General features: G+C 45.1%; 1 protein-coding gene and 1 long non-coding RNA gene across 2 annotated transcripts in view; one reads left to right on the top strand and one right to left on the bottom strand.

Moving 5' to 3' along the window:
• TMEM132C (transmembrane protein 132C) overlaps nt 1-17,971 on the top strand; it is a 404,239-nt gene that overhangs the window by 131,615 nt on the left and 254,653 nt on the right. The gene's annotated exons all lie outside the window — the stretch shown is intronic.
• On the bottom strand, nt 15,774-17,222 carry LOC143683488 (uncharacterized). Its single transcript, XR_013175463.1, has 3 exons — nt 17,037-17,222; nt 16,371-16,628; nt 15,774-16,180 (listed from the first exon to the last, which is right to left on the bottom strand). It is a non-coding gene; the product is annotated as an uncharacterized LOC143683488 (long non-coding RNA).

Genomic DNA, 17,971 nt, shown 5'->3' with positions numbered 1-17,971 from the left:
TGCTCTGCCTTCTTGCTTCGATTCTCATGTTGTAAATAAGTGTTCTATTTGCAGTTTATTTAGGGCCATATTTTTTTTTTGCATTTTTATGCTTATTGGCAATTTCGCCAATATACGGCCCCAAGTGTAGTGCTGAAGTGCTGTCCAGTGTTCCTGAGGACAGTGAGGCTGCGATATGCCTTATGGAGAAAACGCATGAGTTAGAGAACGCAGAACTCATTCAGGCCTGAGTTCAACACTGTTGGTCGCAAGTTTAGTGTAAATGAATCAACAGTACACATTCAACGGTACACATTAAATCAGGCATCCTGAAACAGAAACCCACAGAGAACAAGGTGGTGGGGTCCACTGGTGGACCAGTGGAGGGAAATATAATGTGAGGCTCAGGGAACCTCATCCTGTGTCCCCCAGGTGCAGGGCTTCGGTATTTGCTAACTCAGTGTTTGGGTGACTTCATAGAACTCAACCACTGCCAACAACAAGCATCGGCAGCATGTCAATGGTGGAAGAAGAAAGAAAACCAGATCTTCCGCAGTATCCTTGATTGCAAATCTGTGTGGATTTCGGAAGAGCTCAGTAGCTCTGGCAGATGCTGCCGCCTCAGCAAGCCAGCTGCCTGCAGCAACAGCGACGCTAAATCTTTCTCTCCTTTTCTGCCATAATGTTTCTTGGGAATAACTGACAATATTATGGCAATTTACATTGATGTTTTGACCTTTTTGGGTAGATTATGTGTGCCAGGACAGATAATGGAGCCTTTGGGACATAAATCCTAGGAGATGATTTTTTTTTTTTAAGTAAGTAAGGGGGTGGTCCTCCCCGAGGAGAAGGGAAGGGAGCTGAAGAGACCCCACCCGTGCCCGCGCCAGGCCGTGGCAACCCTTGTCCAGCATAATGGCTCCACAGCGGAGGGGTCCGAGCCCATCACAGCACCTGCTCTTCTTCTCTCCTTCCCACTGATTCCGAGCTCTGTGTCACCCGGTTGCCCGGTGCCTGCGTACCCAGTGTCGTTAGCACCCATGTCCCCCAACCAGGTGCACACGCTGCCGTGTGCCTTCCACAGCTGGGATGTCCCCTGCACTCTTGAAAGAACACGCATGACAAAGATAAAGCGGAGGTGCCAGGAGGGAGGCATTTAAAGAGCTGCGCTGCAGTGACTTTTATGTGCTGCTGAACGAGGACTGAAGGAAGTACTGTTTTCCCAGCCAGGAAGAGGTTTGGGCATGGGTTAATTTCTAGAACCTATGCATATGACTGGGCAATTCTGACAGAGTCCAAAAACCAGCACCCACCTCACCCTGGAGGCCTTTGGGGGTTCAACCCCACACAGACGGCTCTGAATGCATGCGCAATAGAGGCCAGAGCCTCTGGTCCCCTGCTGAGGGGACCCCGAGAGCCCATCACGGCCCCCAGGGCGAGTCTACATATTTGCCCACATTTAAAACAGCACTGGGCATGTTAGCCACACAGGCAGGCCGCCCGGCTGTCATCACCTGGTGGATGAACCAACGGGACGTGTCATATCCGTACACTGGCATAGCATTTGGCCATGCACAGGAATGAAGTTCTGATACATGCACAATGTGGGTGGGCCCCCCAGGAAAGTTGTGCTGAATGAAAGAAGCAGACACAGAAGGCCACCTGCTGTACAATCCATGCCCGTGTGCTGTGCAGGAGAGGTGAGTCTGCAGAGGCAGAAAGCAGCCAAGTGGCTGCCAGAGACTGAAAGTGGGGGATGCAGGGCCCAGAGTGACCCCAGTGGGTTCAGGGCCTTCTCTCGGGGCAGATGAAAATGTGCTGGAGTTAGTGCTGTTGGTGGCACAACCAAGTAAATATTCTAATGCCACCAGATTTTAAACTAAATATCAACGCTATCCCAAGAGATGATGGCTGGCATAGAAAAGGTTAATGAACTTGACCTTTGTTTATTGCCTCTTAATTAACCACACATTAAATGTTGAGCAAATTAAGAATTGAAATCTAGTCTAAGAGGCTTTTTCCATAGAACGACTAAATGTTTGCCCACACTTAACAATTAGCAATATCCTTAGACTCTTGCCAGGATGCACCTTTTCCATTGATACTAAGCTGTATGTTTGTTTTGCTTTGTGCCATATCACATTCAGAAGCCATGGGCTCGCGTCCTAAGTAGGTACCTGCAAGATTCAGTCAGGTGATGTGCCAGTCTGAAATTGTCGTGCACCTCACAAAAGCTGTATTCTTTAATCCTCATTCAGTATTGCTGGGTGGGAGCTTTTTTTTTTGTTTCCATGGAGATGTGATGTCCCCACTTGTGGGCAGTACCTTTTGATTAGGTGGTTTCCATGGAGATGTGTCTCCACCCATTCAAGGTGGGGTTGCTCACTGGAGTCCCTTAAGAGGGAACCATTTGGAGAGAGCTTTAGAGCCAGCAGAGCCCACACAGCCAGACCTTTAGAGCTGGGGAAGGAAAATGCCCCGGGGGAAGCTTATGAAATGAGGAGAGAAAGCTAGCAAATGTTGCCATGTGCCCTTCTCAGCTGAGACAGAAACCCTGAACTTCATGGGCCCTTTCTTTGGAGTTGAGGTATCTTTCTCTGGATGCCTTAGTTTGGACATTTCTGTGGCCTTAGAACTGTAAAACTGGCAACTTAATCTCCTTTTTAAAAGTCGTTCCATTTCTGGTATATTGCATTCCAGCTGCTTAGCAAACTAAAACAGGTGGGTCAATTAAAAATGATAAACTCTATTTTTAAAACATCTGGGGGGAGGAGGGAAAGAAGCAGTTCTAGGAGATTATTGGGGGCCTTTAGCCCCACCCTGGATGATCTCCTTCAGCCAGCTCCTCAAAGTAGCCCAGGCCATCTGTCATCGAATGCGGACAGCATATCAGTTACGTAAACGCCCACCTGCACACAATGGCCAGCCTCTGCGCCCCCAGGCAGCCCATGGACACCGTGGCAGCACCACCACTGTGGACCACAGTGAATGACGCTCGATGCCTTCTCCAAAGGAAGCACCTGCTTCTCAGCTTCAAGCAGTTGTGGCCACCCTGGGCTCCGAGACCACAGCTGCCAGAGCGGCAGGTTTTGAAGAGAACGGAAAGGTGGATTTTTAAGGGCCGCCTCTCAGTGTTTAAATAGGGCAACTGGCTCCCTTTTCTGCAGTCCCTGTGCAGGCCCGGCCCCGGCTGTGTCTGCAGGCCGCTGTGCCCTCCTTTGGCACTGGCCCACGCCATGGCTCACGTGGAGGGAGAGGGTGGGAATCTGCTGGGGCCCCTGTGACAAAGCACCACACCAGGCAGCTGCGCACAGCAGAGGATTCACGCGCAGCTCTGGAGGCAGACCCTGAGGCCAGGGTGCTGCAGGGCTGCACACTCGCGGGGGCTCTGGGGGAGACTCCTTTTCTGCCTCGGTGGCTTGGGGCTGCTCCCTGTCTCTGCCTCCATCACCATGTGGCCTTCTCCCCTGTGTGTCTTCTCTGCAAATCTTTGTCCTTTCTCTCGATAGATTTGGGATCCACCCCCCACCCCCCAATCCAGGGCAATTTCATCTTCAGTTCCCTAGTGAATGGCATCTACAAAGACCCTGTTTCCAAATAAAGTCATATTCTGAGGTTCTGGGTGAAGGTGGATTTGGGGGGACACTATCACTCTGGTACCGAGAAGATGGATTCCTGGTGTTTTCCAGAGACTTCCAAGCCTGCCATTCAATGGTTCTTTTAAATCCCTCCCCTGCCCCCTCAGCAGCACCAGCCAATGCCCCCAGGGGTTGGGGGCAGAACTCCAAAGTGGATTCACACCCGCTGGCCAGGCCAGACCAGCGCTCTGCCCCACTCCCACACTGCCAGGTACAGCCCTACGGCTCTGCCGTTGCCACTTCATCTTGGGAAGCCGTCTGTTCCATATCCATCATATGTCTCAGGGTGTGAAAAACCCTCCCCGGCCTTTCCCGTGTGCCTGGCCTGCACTGGGTCACCTCCAACTCTTGGTTTCCAGCCAGGCCAAAACCCACAGGGTCATGAGGCGTCCACGAGAAAGGCTGCCTGCTGCAGACTCATCCTAGGAGGAGGCGACCCTAAGATACACTCAGGCTTCCCGTGGCTGCAGATTGGGAACTAATCAGAAAATTCTGGAAACTCATTTTCCCACACTCTGTAAAACTCATTTCCCCCTTGCTAGCCTCCGAAGGAAGGGTTTGTTTTCATTTTCTTCGGCTTGTCTTTTTAAATGTACTCTTCTGGAACTGAGAAAAGGAACAATTTTCTTTCTGCTTGGGAAGAAGTAAAGAAATAACGTTTCCTGCTCCACGCCCCCCCCCCCCATCTCCTCCCCAGCTCCCCACAACACATCTGGGTTGCCAGGCAGCCCAGCTTCGGTGAAGCATTTGAGAGCGATTTTACCGTTGTGGGAAACATTTAAACATAAAATTGAGTCCAGCTCTGCGAAAAGAGAAAGGAACCAGAGACTTCTGACCTGAATCCACCTCCTTTGTCCCACTGTCTTTAGTCCATTTAAAAGCATTAAGTTTCCCAGTTCTCCAGAACACAATCTTGCCTGTTGTAAACAATTTAACACACACAGTTTGTAAGCATGCAACAGCCAGTCTCTTTCTACCTGGAAACTTTAGAAAAGGAGCAGGTGGTCTAAGGGGATCAGTAGTAACTGCAGTAACAGTGTTTGGTCCTCCAATATTCAGAATACTGGGATATTAAGTACAACAATATGTTCATGTTTTGCTTGGCATGATATCACCACAAAACTCATCCTCATCTCGAAAGCATTCTGACTGCATCCCTGCTTGTTAGAAATCTTCCTGGGAATCTCCTTGCTGTTTCAGAGCCCATTCCTGGGTTCCTAGAGAAGCTGAGCCTATTTTCTTGTATCTGTTAGTCCTGTGTGTTTTACCTGGGGCCAGTTTGGGTTCCAGTCTACTTCCAGACATTTGATGAGCCATTTTAGAATGGAGGGTCCTGGAAATGGGTCCTGGAAATGGGGAGAGAGATGTGGCATGGGAGGTACAGAGAGGAGAGAAGCGTCCCTGGTTCAGCACTCAGCCCTGCCCTTCCCCAGAACTGGGTCCCCTTCAGCCCCTCCTCACTGTCCTCCGGGGTCAGATCCATTTCCTCAGTGACTGCTCTGCCCACTTCATTTGGTTTATTTCAATGACGGCTGTCTTCCCGAGTCCCTCTTCCATGAGTGGCTCCGGCTGGGATGCACTGGTCCTCCAGCCTGTGAGAACGAGGTGCAGAGGGGGTGGAGGCTGCCTACCCCTTCCCCTGAAATTACCCGTTGGTAGTTGCCCTGGTCTAACCTGTGGGCATGCCTTCCTGAACAAGACTTCGCTTCTTTGGAGTCTTCCAAAGGGATCTTTAAAAATAGTTATTTGCTGCAACAAATTAAAGAATGTGTAACCTTTTTTTTTATTTTTTTATTAACGGAAAGAAAAAAAAAAGAAATTAACACAACATTTAGAAATCATACCATTCTACATATGCACTCAGTAATTCTTAACATCATCACATAGATGCATGATCATTGTTTCTTAGTACATTTGCATCGGTTTAGAGGAACTAGCAACACAACAGAAAGAGATATAAAATGTTAATATAAAGAAAAGAAATAAAAGTAGTAGTAATAGTAAAGAACAACAACAACAAACAAACCAACAAGCAAACAAAAACAAAAAAAACCCTATAGCTCAGATGCAGCTTCATTCAGTATTTTAACATGATTACTTTACAATTAGGTATTATTGTGCTGTCCATTTTTGAGTTTTTGTATCTAGTCCTGTTGCACAGTCTGTATCCCTTCAGCTCCAATTGCCCAGTATCTTACCCTGTTTCTAACTCCTGCTGAACTCTGTTACCAATGACATATTTCAAGTTTATTCTCGAATGTCCGTTCACATCAGTGGGACCATACAGTATTTGTCCTTTAGTTTTTGGCTGGATTCACTCAACATAATATTCTCTAGGTCCATCCATGTTATTACATGGTTCATAAGTTTATCTTGTCTTAAAGCTGCATAATATTCCATCGTATGTATATACCACAGTTTGTTTAGCCACTCTTCTGTTGATGGAGATTTTGGCTGTTTCCATCTCTTTGCAATTGTAAATAACGCTGCTATAAACATTGGTGTGCAAATGTCCGTTTGTGTCTTTGCCCTTAAGTCCTTTGAGTAGATACCTAGCAATGGTATTGCTGGGTCGTATGGCAATTCTATATTCAGCTTTTTGAGGAACCGCCAAACTGCCTTCCACAGTGGTTGCACCCTTTGACATTCCCACCAACAGTGGATAAGTGTGCCTCTTTCTCCGCATCCTCTCCAGCACTTGTCATTTTCTGTTTTGTTGATAATGGCCATTCTGGTGGGTGTGAGATGATATCTCATTGTGGTTTTGATTTGCATTTCTCTAATGGCCAGGGACATTGAGCATCTCTTCATGTGCCTCTTGGCCATCCGTATTTCTTCTTCTGGTAGGTGTCTGTTTAAGTCTTTTTCCCATTTTGTAATTGGGTTGGCTGTCTTTTTGTTGTTGAGTTGAATAATCTCTTTATAAATTCTGGATACTAGACCTTTATCTGATATGTCGTTTCCAAATATTGTTTCCCATTGTGTAGGCTGTCTTTCTACTTTCTTGATGAAGTTCTTTGATGCACAAAAGTGTTTAATTTTGAGGAGTTCCCATTTATTTATTTCCTTCTTCAGTGCTCTTGCTTTAGGTGTAAGGTCCATAAAACTGCCTCCAATTGTAAGATTCATAAGATATCTCCCTACATTTTCCTCTAACTGTTTTATGGTCTTAGACCTAATGTTTAGATCTTTGATCCATTTTGAGTTAACTTTTGTATAGGGTGTGAGATATGGGTCTTCTTTCATTCTTTTGCATATGGATATCCAGTTCTCTAGGCACCATTTATTGAAGAGACTGTTCTGTCCCAGGTGAGTTGGCTTGACTGCCTTATCAAAGATCAAATGTCCATAGACGAGAGGGTCTATATCTGAGCACTCTATTCGATTCCATTGGTCGATATATCTATCTTTATGCCAATACCATGCTGTTTTGACCACTGTGGCTTCATAATATGCCTTAAAGTCAGGCAGTGCGAGACCTCCAGCTTCGTTTTTTTTCCTCAAGATGTTTTTAGCAATTCGGGGCACCCTGCCCTTCCAGATAAATTTGCTTATTGGTTTTTCTGTTTCTGAAAAATAAGTTGTTGGGATTTTGATTGGTATTGCATTGAATCTGTAAATCAATTTAGGTAGGATTGACATCTTAACTATATTTAGTCTTCCAATCCATGAACACGGTATGCCCTTCCATCTATTTAGGTCTTCTGTGATTTCTTTTAGCAGTTTTTTGTAGTTTTCTTTATATAGGTTTTTTGTCTCTTTGGTTAAATTTATTCCTAGGTATTTTATTCTTTTAGTTGCAATTGTAAATGGGATTTGTTTCTTGATTTCCCCCTCCGCTTGTTCATTGCTAGTGTATAGAAATGCTACAGATTTTTGAATGTTGATCTTTTAACCTGCTACTTTGCTGTACTCATTTATTAGCTCTAGTAGTTTTGTTGTGGATTTTTCCGGGTTTTCGACGTATAGTATCATATCGTCTGCAAACAGTGATAGTTTTACTTCTTCCTTTCCAATTTTGATGCCTTGTATTTCTTTTTCTTGTCTAATTGCTCTGGCTAGAACCTCCAACACAATGTTGAATAATAGTGGTGATAGTGGACATCCTTGTCTTGTTCCTGATCTTAGGGGGAAAGTTTTCAATTTTTCCCCATTGAGGATGATATTAGCTGTGGGTTTTTCATATATTCCCTCTATCATTTTAAGGAAGTTCCCTTGTATTCCTATCCTTTGAAGTGTTTTCAACAGGAAAGGATGTTGAATCTTGTCAAATGCCTTCTCTGCATCAATTGAGATGATCATGTGATTTTTTTGCTTTGATTTGTTGATATGGTGTATTACATTAATTGATTTTCTTATGTTGAACCATCCTTGCATACCTGGGATGAATCCTACTTGGTCATGATGTATAATTCTTTTAATGTGTTGTTGCATACGATTTGCTAGAATTTTATTGAGGATTTTTGCATCTATATTCATTAGAGAGATTGGCCTGTAGTTTTCTTTTTTTGTAATATCTTTGCTTGGTTTTGGTATGAGGGTGATGTTGGCTTCATAGAATGAATTAGGTAGTTTTCCCTCCGCTTCGATTTTTTTGAAGAGTTTGAGGAGAGTTGGTACTAATTCTTTCTGGAATGTTTGATAGAATTCAGATGTGAAGCCGTCTGGTCCTGGACTTTTCTTTTTAGGAAGCTTTTGAATGACTGATTCAATTTCTTTACTTGTGATTGGTTTGTTGAGGTCATCTATGTCTTCTTGAGTCAAAGTTGGTTGTTCATGTCTTTCCAGGAACCCGTCCATTTCCTCTAAATTGTTGTATTTATTAGCGTAAAGTTGTTCATAGTATCCTGTTATTACCTCCTTTATTTCTGTGAGGTCAGTAGTTATGTCTCCTCTTCCATTTCTGATCTTATTTATTTGCATCCTCTCTCTTCTTCTTTTTGTCAGTCTTGTTAAGGGCCCATCAATCTTATTGATTTTCTCATAGAACCAACTTCTGGTCTTATTGATTTTCTCTATTGTTTTCATGTTTTCAATTTCATTTATTTCTGCTCTAATCTTTGTTATTTCTTTCCTTTTGCTTGCTTTGGGATTAGTTTGCTGTTCTTTCTCCAGTTCTTCCAAGTGGACAGTTAATTCCTGTATTTTTGCCTTTTCTTCTTTTCTGATATAGGCATTTAGGGCAATAAATTTCTCTCTTAGCACTGCCTTTGCTGTGTCCCATAAGTTTTGATATGTTGTGTTTTCATTTTCATTCGCCTCGAGGTATTTGCTAATTTCTCTAGCAATTTCTTCTTTGACCCACTTGTTGTTTAGGAGTGTGTTGTTGAGCCTCCACGTGTTTGTGAATTTTCTGGCACTCCACCTATTATTGATTTCCAACTTCATTCCTTTATGATCCGAGAAAGTGTTGTGTATGATTTCAATCTTTTTAAATTTGTTAAGACTTGCTTTGTGACCCAGCATATGGTCTATCTTTGAGAATGATCCATGAGCACTTGAGAAAAGGTGTATCCTGCTGTTGTGGGATGTAATGTCCTATAAATGTCTGTTAAGTCTAGCTCATTTATAGGAATATTCAAATTCTCTATTTCTTTATTGATCCCCTGTCTAGATGTTCTGTCCATTGATGAGAGTGGTGAATTGAATTCTCCAACTATTATGGTATATGAGTCTATTTCCCTTTTCAGTGTTTGCAGTGTATTTCTCACGTATTTTGCAGCATTCTGGTTCGGTGCATAAATATTTATGATTGTTATGTCTTCTTGTTTAATTGTTCCTTTTATTAGTATATAGTGTCCTTCTTTGTCTCTTTTAACTGTTTTACATTTGAAGTCTAATTTGTTGGATATTAGTATAGCCACTCCTGCTCTTTTCTGGTTGTTATTTGCATGAAATATCTTTTCCCAACCTTTCACTTTCAACCTATGTTTATCTTTGGGTCTAAGATGTGTTTCCTGTAGACAGCATATGGAAGGATCCTGTTTTTTAATCCATTCTGCCAATCTATGTCTTTTGATTGGGGAATTCAGTCCATTAACACTTAGTGTTATTACTGTTTGGATAATATTTTCCTCTAACATTTTGCCTTTTGTATTATATATATCGTATCTGATTTTTCTTCTTTCTACACTCTTCTCCATACCTCTCTCTTCTGTCTTTTTGTATCTGACTCTAGTGCTCCCTTTAGTATTTCTTGCAGAGCTGGTCTCTTGGTCACAAATTCTCTCAGTGACTTGTTGTCTGAGAATGTTTTAATTTCTCCCTCATTTTTGAAGGATAATTTTGCTGGCTATAGGAATCTTGGTTGGCAGTTTTTCTCTTTTAGTAATTTAAATATATCATCCCACTGTCTTCTAGCTTCCATGGTTTCTGCTGAGAAATCTACACATAGTCTTATTGGGTTTCCCTTGTATGTGATGGATTGTTTTTCTCTTGCTGCTTTCAAGATCCTCTCTTTCTCTTTGACCTCTGACATTCTAACTAGTAAGTGTCTTGGAGAACGCCTATTTGGGTCTAATCTCTTTGGGGTGCGCTGCACTTCTTGGATCTGTAATTTTAGGTCTTTCATAAGAGTTGGGAAATTTTCAGTGATAATTTCTTCCATTAGTTTTTCTCCTCCTTTTCCCTTCTCTTCTCCTTCTGGGACACCCACAACATGTATATTTGTGCGGTTCATATTGTCCTTGAGTTCCCTGATACTCTCTTCAAATTTTTCCATTCTTTTCCCGATAGTTTCTGTTTCTTTTTGGAATTCAGATGTTCCATCCTCCAAATCACTGATTCTATCTTCTGTCTCTTTAAATCTATCATTGTAGGTATCCATTGTTTTTTCCATCTTTTCTACTTTATCCTTCACTTCCATAAGTTCTGTGATTTGTTTTTTCTGTTTTTCTGTTTCTTCTTTATGTTCAACCCATGTCCTCTTCATGTCCTCCCTCAATTTATCGATTTCATTTTTGAAGAGGTTTTCCATTTCTGTTCGTATATTCAGCATTAGTTGTGTCAGCTCTTGTATCTCATTTGAACTATTGGTTTGTTCCTTTGATTGGGCCATATTCTCAATCTTCTGAGCGTGGACCGTTATCTTCTGCTGCTGGCGTCTGGGCATTTAGTCAGATTTCCCTGGGTGTCGGACCCAACAAGGTTTTAAGATTTTTCTGTGAAATCTCTGGGTTCTGTTTTTCTTATCCTGCCCAGTAGGTGGCACTCGTGGCACACGTTTGTCTCACGTGTTTGGAATGGATCCCTCCTGGTCACCGATCTCCACGGCCTGGGGATTTCCGATCCAATTCTCTCAGTTGGTTCGGGGGGCCGCGTGTGGTGGGGGCGTCAGCCGCCGCGGCTTGAGGGGACCCTGTGGCTGGTCGCCGGCCGCAGCGGGCCCGGGAAATTCGCCACCGGACCAGGAAGCTGCCCGCGGTGGGGGGGCCACCGCGGCTTGGATAGCCCTCTGATCCGAGATTCATAGCCGTGGACTCGAAGCCAAGACTCGAAGCCACCCGCAAAAGAGGGGCGCCGGCCGCCTCGGCTTGGGAAACTTGCCTCTCCGAGACTCTCAGCCGGCCCGGGAAGGAGGGAGGGAGTAGCTCCGGCCGCCGCAGCTGCTGCTGCTCGGGAAATCGCGCGCCGCTCGGGGATCTCACCGCAGCCGAGTCTCGCAGTCAGACTAGCCAGTCCAGACTGGGGTAAATTGTGTGTCCATTCCCTGCCGTGGCCCCGGGAGCTGTTCTGCACTGTTTCAGTTCACCTAGTCGTTGCTTTGGAGGAGGAGGAACTAAGACGCACGTACCTTACTTAGCCGCCATCTTGGCCCCCCCCTAATTCTTTCTTGAATGTTTGGTAGAATTCATATGTGAAGCCATCTGGTCCTGGAATTTTCTTTTGGGGAGCTTCTCAGTGACTAATTCAGTTTCTTTACTTGTGATTGGTTTGTTGAGGTCATCTATTCTTGAGTCAATGTTGGTTGTTCATGCCTATCTAGGAAGTTGTCCATTTCATCTACATTGTCTAGTTTATTAGCATAACGTTGTTGATAGTATCCTCTCATTACCTCCTTTATTTCTGCAGGGTCAGTGGTTATGTCTCCTCTTCCATTTCTGATTTTATTTATTTGCATCCTCTCTCTTCCTCTTTTTGTCAACATCGCTAAGGTCCCGTCAATCTTTTGATTTTCTCATAGAACCAACTTCTGGTTTTGTTGATTTTCTCGATTGTTTTCATGTTCTTAACTTCATTTGTTTCTGTTCTAATCTTTGTTATTTCTTTCCTTTTGCTTGCTGTGGGGTTAGTTTCCTGTTCTTTCTCTAGTTCTTCCAAGTGAACAATTAATTCCTTGATTTTTACTCTTTCTTCTTTTTTGATAAAGGCATTTAGGGCAATAAATTTCCCTCTTAGAACTGTCTTTGCTGTGTCCCATAAGTTTTGATAGGTTGTGTTTTCACTTCCATTTGCCTCGAGATATTTACTGATTTCTCTTGTGACTTCTTCCTTGACCCACTGGTCATTTAAGAGTGTGTTGTTGAGCCTCCACATATTTGTGAATTTTCTGGCGCTCAGCCTATTATTGATTTCCAACTTCATTCCTTTATAATCTGAGAAAGTATTTGTATGATTTCAGTCTTTTCAAATTTATTGAGAGTTGCTTTGTGACCCAGCATATGGTCTATCCTTAAGAATGATCCATGAGCACTTGAGAAAAAGGTATATCCTGCCGTTGTGGGGTGTAATGTTCTATAAATGCCTGTCAAGTCTAGTTCGTTTATTGTATTATTCAAATTCTCTGTTTCTTTATTGATCCTCTGTCTAGATGTTCTGTTCATTGATGAGAGTGGGGAATTGAAGTCCCCAACTATTATGGTAGATGTGTCTATTTCTCTTTTCAGTGTTTGCATTATATATTTTGGAGCACTCTGGCTTGGTGCATAAATATTTATGATTGTTATGTCTTGTTGAATTGTTCCTTTTATTAATACATCATGCCCTTCTTTGTCTTTTTTAATTGTTTTACACTTGAAGTCTAATTTGTTGGATATTAGTATAGCTACTCCTGTTCTTTTCTGATTGTTGTTTGCATGAAATATCTTTTCCTGAACTTTCTCTTTCAACCCATGTTCAACCTTGGGTCTAAAATTTGTCTCCTGTAGACAGCATATGGGTGGGTCCTATTTTTTTTTTATCCATTTTGCCAGTCTACGTCTTTTGATTGGGGAGTTTAATCCATTAACATTTTGTGTTATTACTGTTAGTGCAGTACTTTCTTCTACCATTTTGCTTTTTGGATTTTATATGTCACATCTAACTTTTCTTCTTTTTACCTTTACTGATAGTCTTCATTTCTACACTATTCTCCACACCTCTCTCTCCTGTCTTTTCCTATCTATCTCCAGTGCTCCTTTTTGTATTTCTTGTTAGAGCTGGTCTCTTGGTCACCAATTCTCTCAGTGATTTTTTTCGTCTGAAAATATTTTAATTTCCCCCTCATTTTTGAAGAACCAATTTTCCCAGATATAGAATTGTTGGTTGGAAGGTTTTCTCTTTTAGAATCTTAAATATATCATACCACTGTCTTCATTCCTCCTTGGTTTCTGCTGAGAAATCTCCACATAGTCTTATTGGGTTTTCCTTGTATGTAATGGATTGATTTTCTCTCGCTGCTTTCAAAATTCTCTCTTTCTCTTTGATATCTGACATTCTGATTAGTAAGTGTCTTAGAATATGTCTGTTTGGATATATTCTGTTTGGGGTATGCTGCATTTCTTGGATCTATAATTTAAGTCTTTCATAAAGAGTTGGGAAATTTTCAGTGATCATTTCCTCCATTAGTTTTTCTCCTCCTTTTCCCTGCTCTTCTCCTTCTGGGACACCCACAACATGTATATTCATGCACTTCATATTGTCTTTCAGTTCCCTGAGGCCCTGCTCATATTTTTCCATTCTTTTCCCTATATATTTTTGCTTGTCATATTTCAGATGTCCCACCCTCCAGTTCACTAATCCCATCTTCTGCCTCTTGAAATTCAACATTGTAGGTTTCCGTTTTTTTTTCATCTCTTCTACTGTGCCTTTCCTTCCCATAAGTTCTGTGATTTGTCTTTTCAGACTTTTAATTTCTTCCTTTTGTTTGTCCCTTGCCTTCTTTATATCCATCCTCAATTCATTGATTTGATTTTTGATGAGGTTTCCCATGTCTTTTGAAACATTCTGAATTAATTGTTTCAACTCCTGTATCTCATTTGAATTGTTGGTTTGTTTCTCTGACTGGGCCATACCTTCAATTTTCTTAGTATGATTTGTTATTTTTTGCTGGCATCTAGGCATTTAATTTCCTTAATTATTTTATTCTGCAGATTGTTTTCACTCTTTTACCTAGGATTTTCTTGCTGGATGACTTTGTTGTCTATCTGTTCTTTGACATTCAGTTCAGCTTATTCTGGACCTCTAGCTTAGATTTTGTTTAACAGATCAGAATTTTTCAGTTCTTGTTTTCTTGTTTCTTGCCGTGCCTGAATAATGCCTTTTTTCCCCTTGAGAGTGTCTACTTAGGCATTATAGATCCTAGTCAGATTTTCCCAGACCAAATTGGCGTCCTCTCAGGAGGAGTCACCTGTGTAAGTTTTCCCTGAAGGTGAGACCCAGCAGGTTGAAAGACTTTCCTGTGAAGTCTCTGGACTCTGTTTTTCTTATCCTGCCTAGTGTGTGGTGCTTGTCTGCCTGCAGGTCCCACCAGCATAAGGTGATGTGGTACCTTTAACTTCAGCAGACTCTCCCTTCTGGGGGCATGGTTGAGACAGAGGAGAGGTTGTAGGCTGGCTTTAATCACTTCAGTTTTCCAGATCCTGGGGTCTGAATTCCTTGCAGGAGGGATTCCGTCTCCTAGGGAAGGCACAACCTCCAGACAAGCTCTCAGACAAGCTTCATTCCATCCTTGCCTGGAGCATTTGGAGCCTGAGAAGTAATTCTGGGGGAGCTCACAGCCGGTCCAGCTGGTCCAGACTGGGGTATGCTGTGTGTCCGGTCACTGACGTGGCCCCAGCAGCTATTAGTTCTGTTCCTGGCTATTTACTGGCTGCTCTGGAGGATGAACTAAATCCCACTCCTCACTAAGCCGCCATCTTGGCTCTGAATTCTGAACATCAATCCCTTTACTATCATTATTATGTTATTATTTCCTGTGATTACATGTGGTTTTCCTGAGGCCACATGGTATTCAGACTCCTGATCTCCAAGTTCATAATACTTTCAACCCCATTATAGCAGACTTTCCAAAGAGCACTCAGAGTGTTGAGAGTCTAGAAACTTTTCTGAGTTCCAATTGGATGGTGGGACACTGCTGCTTTCATTCAGATAGACCAGCACTTCTCAAGCAAGGGTGAGTCTGCCCCAGGAGTCACTTGGAAGTATCTGGGAACATCTGTGGTTGTTATTACACCTGGGAGGGGGTGCTATGGCCTCTCACAGGAGAGACCAGGGGTGCTGTAACCGCCCACGTGCTCAGAACAGCCCCACCTCCCCCAGCCAAATATCATCTGGCCTGAAATTCCAACCAATAGTGCTGAGGCTGCGAAACCTTGAGATGACCAGTGGCTGATCTCCGGGGGGATGACTGACTTCTCAGGGCACAACTGCTGCGTGGCCCTCAGCGGGTCTCACGCTGTGAGAGCCCCACCACAACTCGGTGGCCTTGCCCCATGTGGAAGGAGCTCAGCGTCTTTGCAATATTCTCTCCCCAGTATTGGCTGCAGGTCATATGGAGATAAGTCATTGAAATCATGGCCAATTTACCAAAGAACAAGGACCTAATCTAGTTAGTGTGTGCTTTGTGATAAGAATATTTTAATAACCCTTCTTTAAAAAAAAAAAAAAGTGTGAGACTAAAGCAAAAAATGTTTGTTATAAAAATAAAAAATAAAAAAATGACCAAAAGAAGGGCTTTAATAAGGTCAGAAAAGGTTATTCAAAGATGGAGCCTGTCCTTGATCTCTCCTGGGTAGACAGTGTTGCACTTCAGCCCATTTCCTGCTGACCAGCACGTCCGGGACAGGCTCCTGAGCCTGGGGCTGGCTCTGAGTTGATGGATCTGTGTAAGCGTTTGGCAGATGGAAGCGCTAAAGACTGAGGTGGTCACACCTTTCTGGAAAGTGGTGTTCAGTTAGAAGCAGGTTTGTTTTTATTCCGAAGATTAGATAGCGGTTTCCTAGTGGGGAGGTGAGTGGGAAAGGGTGCCAGGTGGGGAGCAGAGGGAGTTACATGGTGAGACCCTTGCCCTCTGGGAGAAACCCCTGAGAGCTCTGGACAGTCAGAGAGCAATGCATTCTCTTTTCCCTGCCTCCGGATGGAGCCGGCAGGACCTCAGCACTCTCCTGAGCCCGGCTTGGTGGGAAGAGAGCAGTAGGGTCGGGATGGCTGTGGGATGTTCAGACGACAGGGTCCGAGCCCCCATGCAATTCCCCGTCCTTCCTGTGCGGTAGAGAGGGGCACGGAGCAACTGGGAGATTTGACATGTGAGTGACGAAGGCACATCCCCAGGCCGGCTGTGAGGTCGCTCTCTCGGCTTGGGATTTCTGGATGGCAACACGGACAGCTGAGCAGGGGCCAGTGGGGCCCAATGCCCCCAGCCCCCGGCGCCCTGCTCCCCCCGACCCCTCGACCCCAAGGACTGCAGCCTGGGCTCCCGGGCCGGGCTCAGTGGGGGAAGGTTCTCAGCCCAGCCCCACGGCTTCCACCTGGGCTCTGGGGCCTGAGCAGCATCACCTGGGGACTCACGAAGCACAGCGGGCTGGTCTTCCCCTGCGGTGCCGAGCTGGAGCGAGGCCAGAACCTTTGCCTTTCCCGCGAGTTCCCAGGGCGGCTGCTGGCGCTGGAGGCCGGGGACCCCCACAGGGGAAACTGCCCAGGGTAAGTGCAGCTGGTCCCTCAGCTCGGGGCCTCCAAGACCCCAGGCTCTTCCCCCGTCTGCGTCTCTACGTGGAGGCAAACACCGGCAAGGAAACCTCAGGCCATCAGGGGGAGCTGGAAAGCGAGGGGCTCTGCCGTTTAGGGTAGAACCCCCTTAGTCTGCATCCCCTGCAGGGGAGGGGTGTGCTGTGGCCCTCTCGGGTTATTTCTTTGCTCTATCGCTGGCACCACGGCCAGGGTGGGCCACGAGAAGGTGGCGTTTGGTTTGGGGTTTGCAGCCACCCCTGGGGAGGGCAGGCAGGCGGGCGGCATGGACACACACGGCAGCTGAGCAGTGCCGTGGGGACTTGGGGTGCTCCTCTGGCTGTGAGGCCCACAGGGGGCCGGGCCCTGAGGGCGGAGGACATGCTCAGCTGCATCCCATGTTCTCAGAGGACTACCCGAGCTTTGGGCTTCCTCCTTCTGTTGCGGTATTATTTGGAGGGGAGACTGCCTACTGAGCATGTCTTCTGGGGTCCTTACAGGTAGCCCTCGGGTAGAAAGAACTATTGCGGCCGAAGCACCTCTTCCCACTCTCCTCATTTTCCACGTGGTTCAGGCTCTGGCTCCACCTCAGGGTCTGGAGACTACTGGCTTTCTCGTAAAGTCAGCCCCACAGATGGTATCATATCACCTCTACAAGGCACTAAAATAATGGAATCAGTTCTGTTGCCATGGTGCTTGGTTGCAAACAACAGAATCCACTGCAGCTGGGTTGGAGAAAATGATTCTAATAGAGGGTGCTGGGGAGTGCAGGAAATCTTGGGGAAACAGGGTCAGGCTGAGAGGCTGTGGAGTGAGTGGAGGCCAGACTCTACTGTGGGTCACCTCCAGAGAAGGGTCCCCATCCCATGGGCCCTGAACAAAGCTGCCAGCACCCTGACATCGAGCCCCGGGTGGCAGCACCACACCCCTGCTACCTTCCAGAGCCTTCCCTTCTTGCCATGGAATGTCTTTCCTTCTCCTCCATGTGACTTCATGCTTGCAGCACAGGGGCCTGGGAAGGTTTCTGGGATGTGCCTTATTAATAGACTCCTGAAGGAGAAAATTCCCTACGCATGGTGCTGGGTACTCAGAAAGCAAGACACATGCCCAACCCACTGGCTAATACTTTAAACCTATCAGGAGATTTTGCATAGATAGCCAGGCTTCCAACTTCTCTAAAAAACCGGGAAGGTCTGGCAAGGCCAAGACAGCACTTCTGACTAGCAGTGCCAGCCTGGAAGTGACACCTGCAGCCTCAGCCCAGTGCCTCACCTGCCCGGCCCTCTGTCTGCTGGCCTAGTTAGACACTTCTGCTCACTCCTCACCTGGTGACTTCCTCCTTTCCCCTCACGTGGCCGGGGCTTGTCACCAGGTGATGACATAGTAGATGGCTGGTTCCGCTGCAGAAGGCATCCTGCAAGATTGCCCGGTGC

Source organism: Tamandua tetradactyla, chromosome 5 (genome assembly GCF_023851605.1).
Source record: "Tamandua tetradactyla isolate mTamTet1 chromosome 5, mTamTet1.pri, whole genome shotgun sequence".
Lineage (NCBI taxonomy): Eukaryota > Metazoa > Chordata > Mammalia > Pilosa > Myrmecophagidae > Tamandua > Tamandua tetradactyla.
This window is presented reverse-complemented; position numbering and strand designations above follow the sequence as displayed.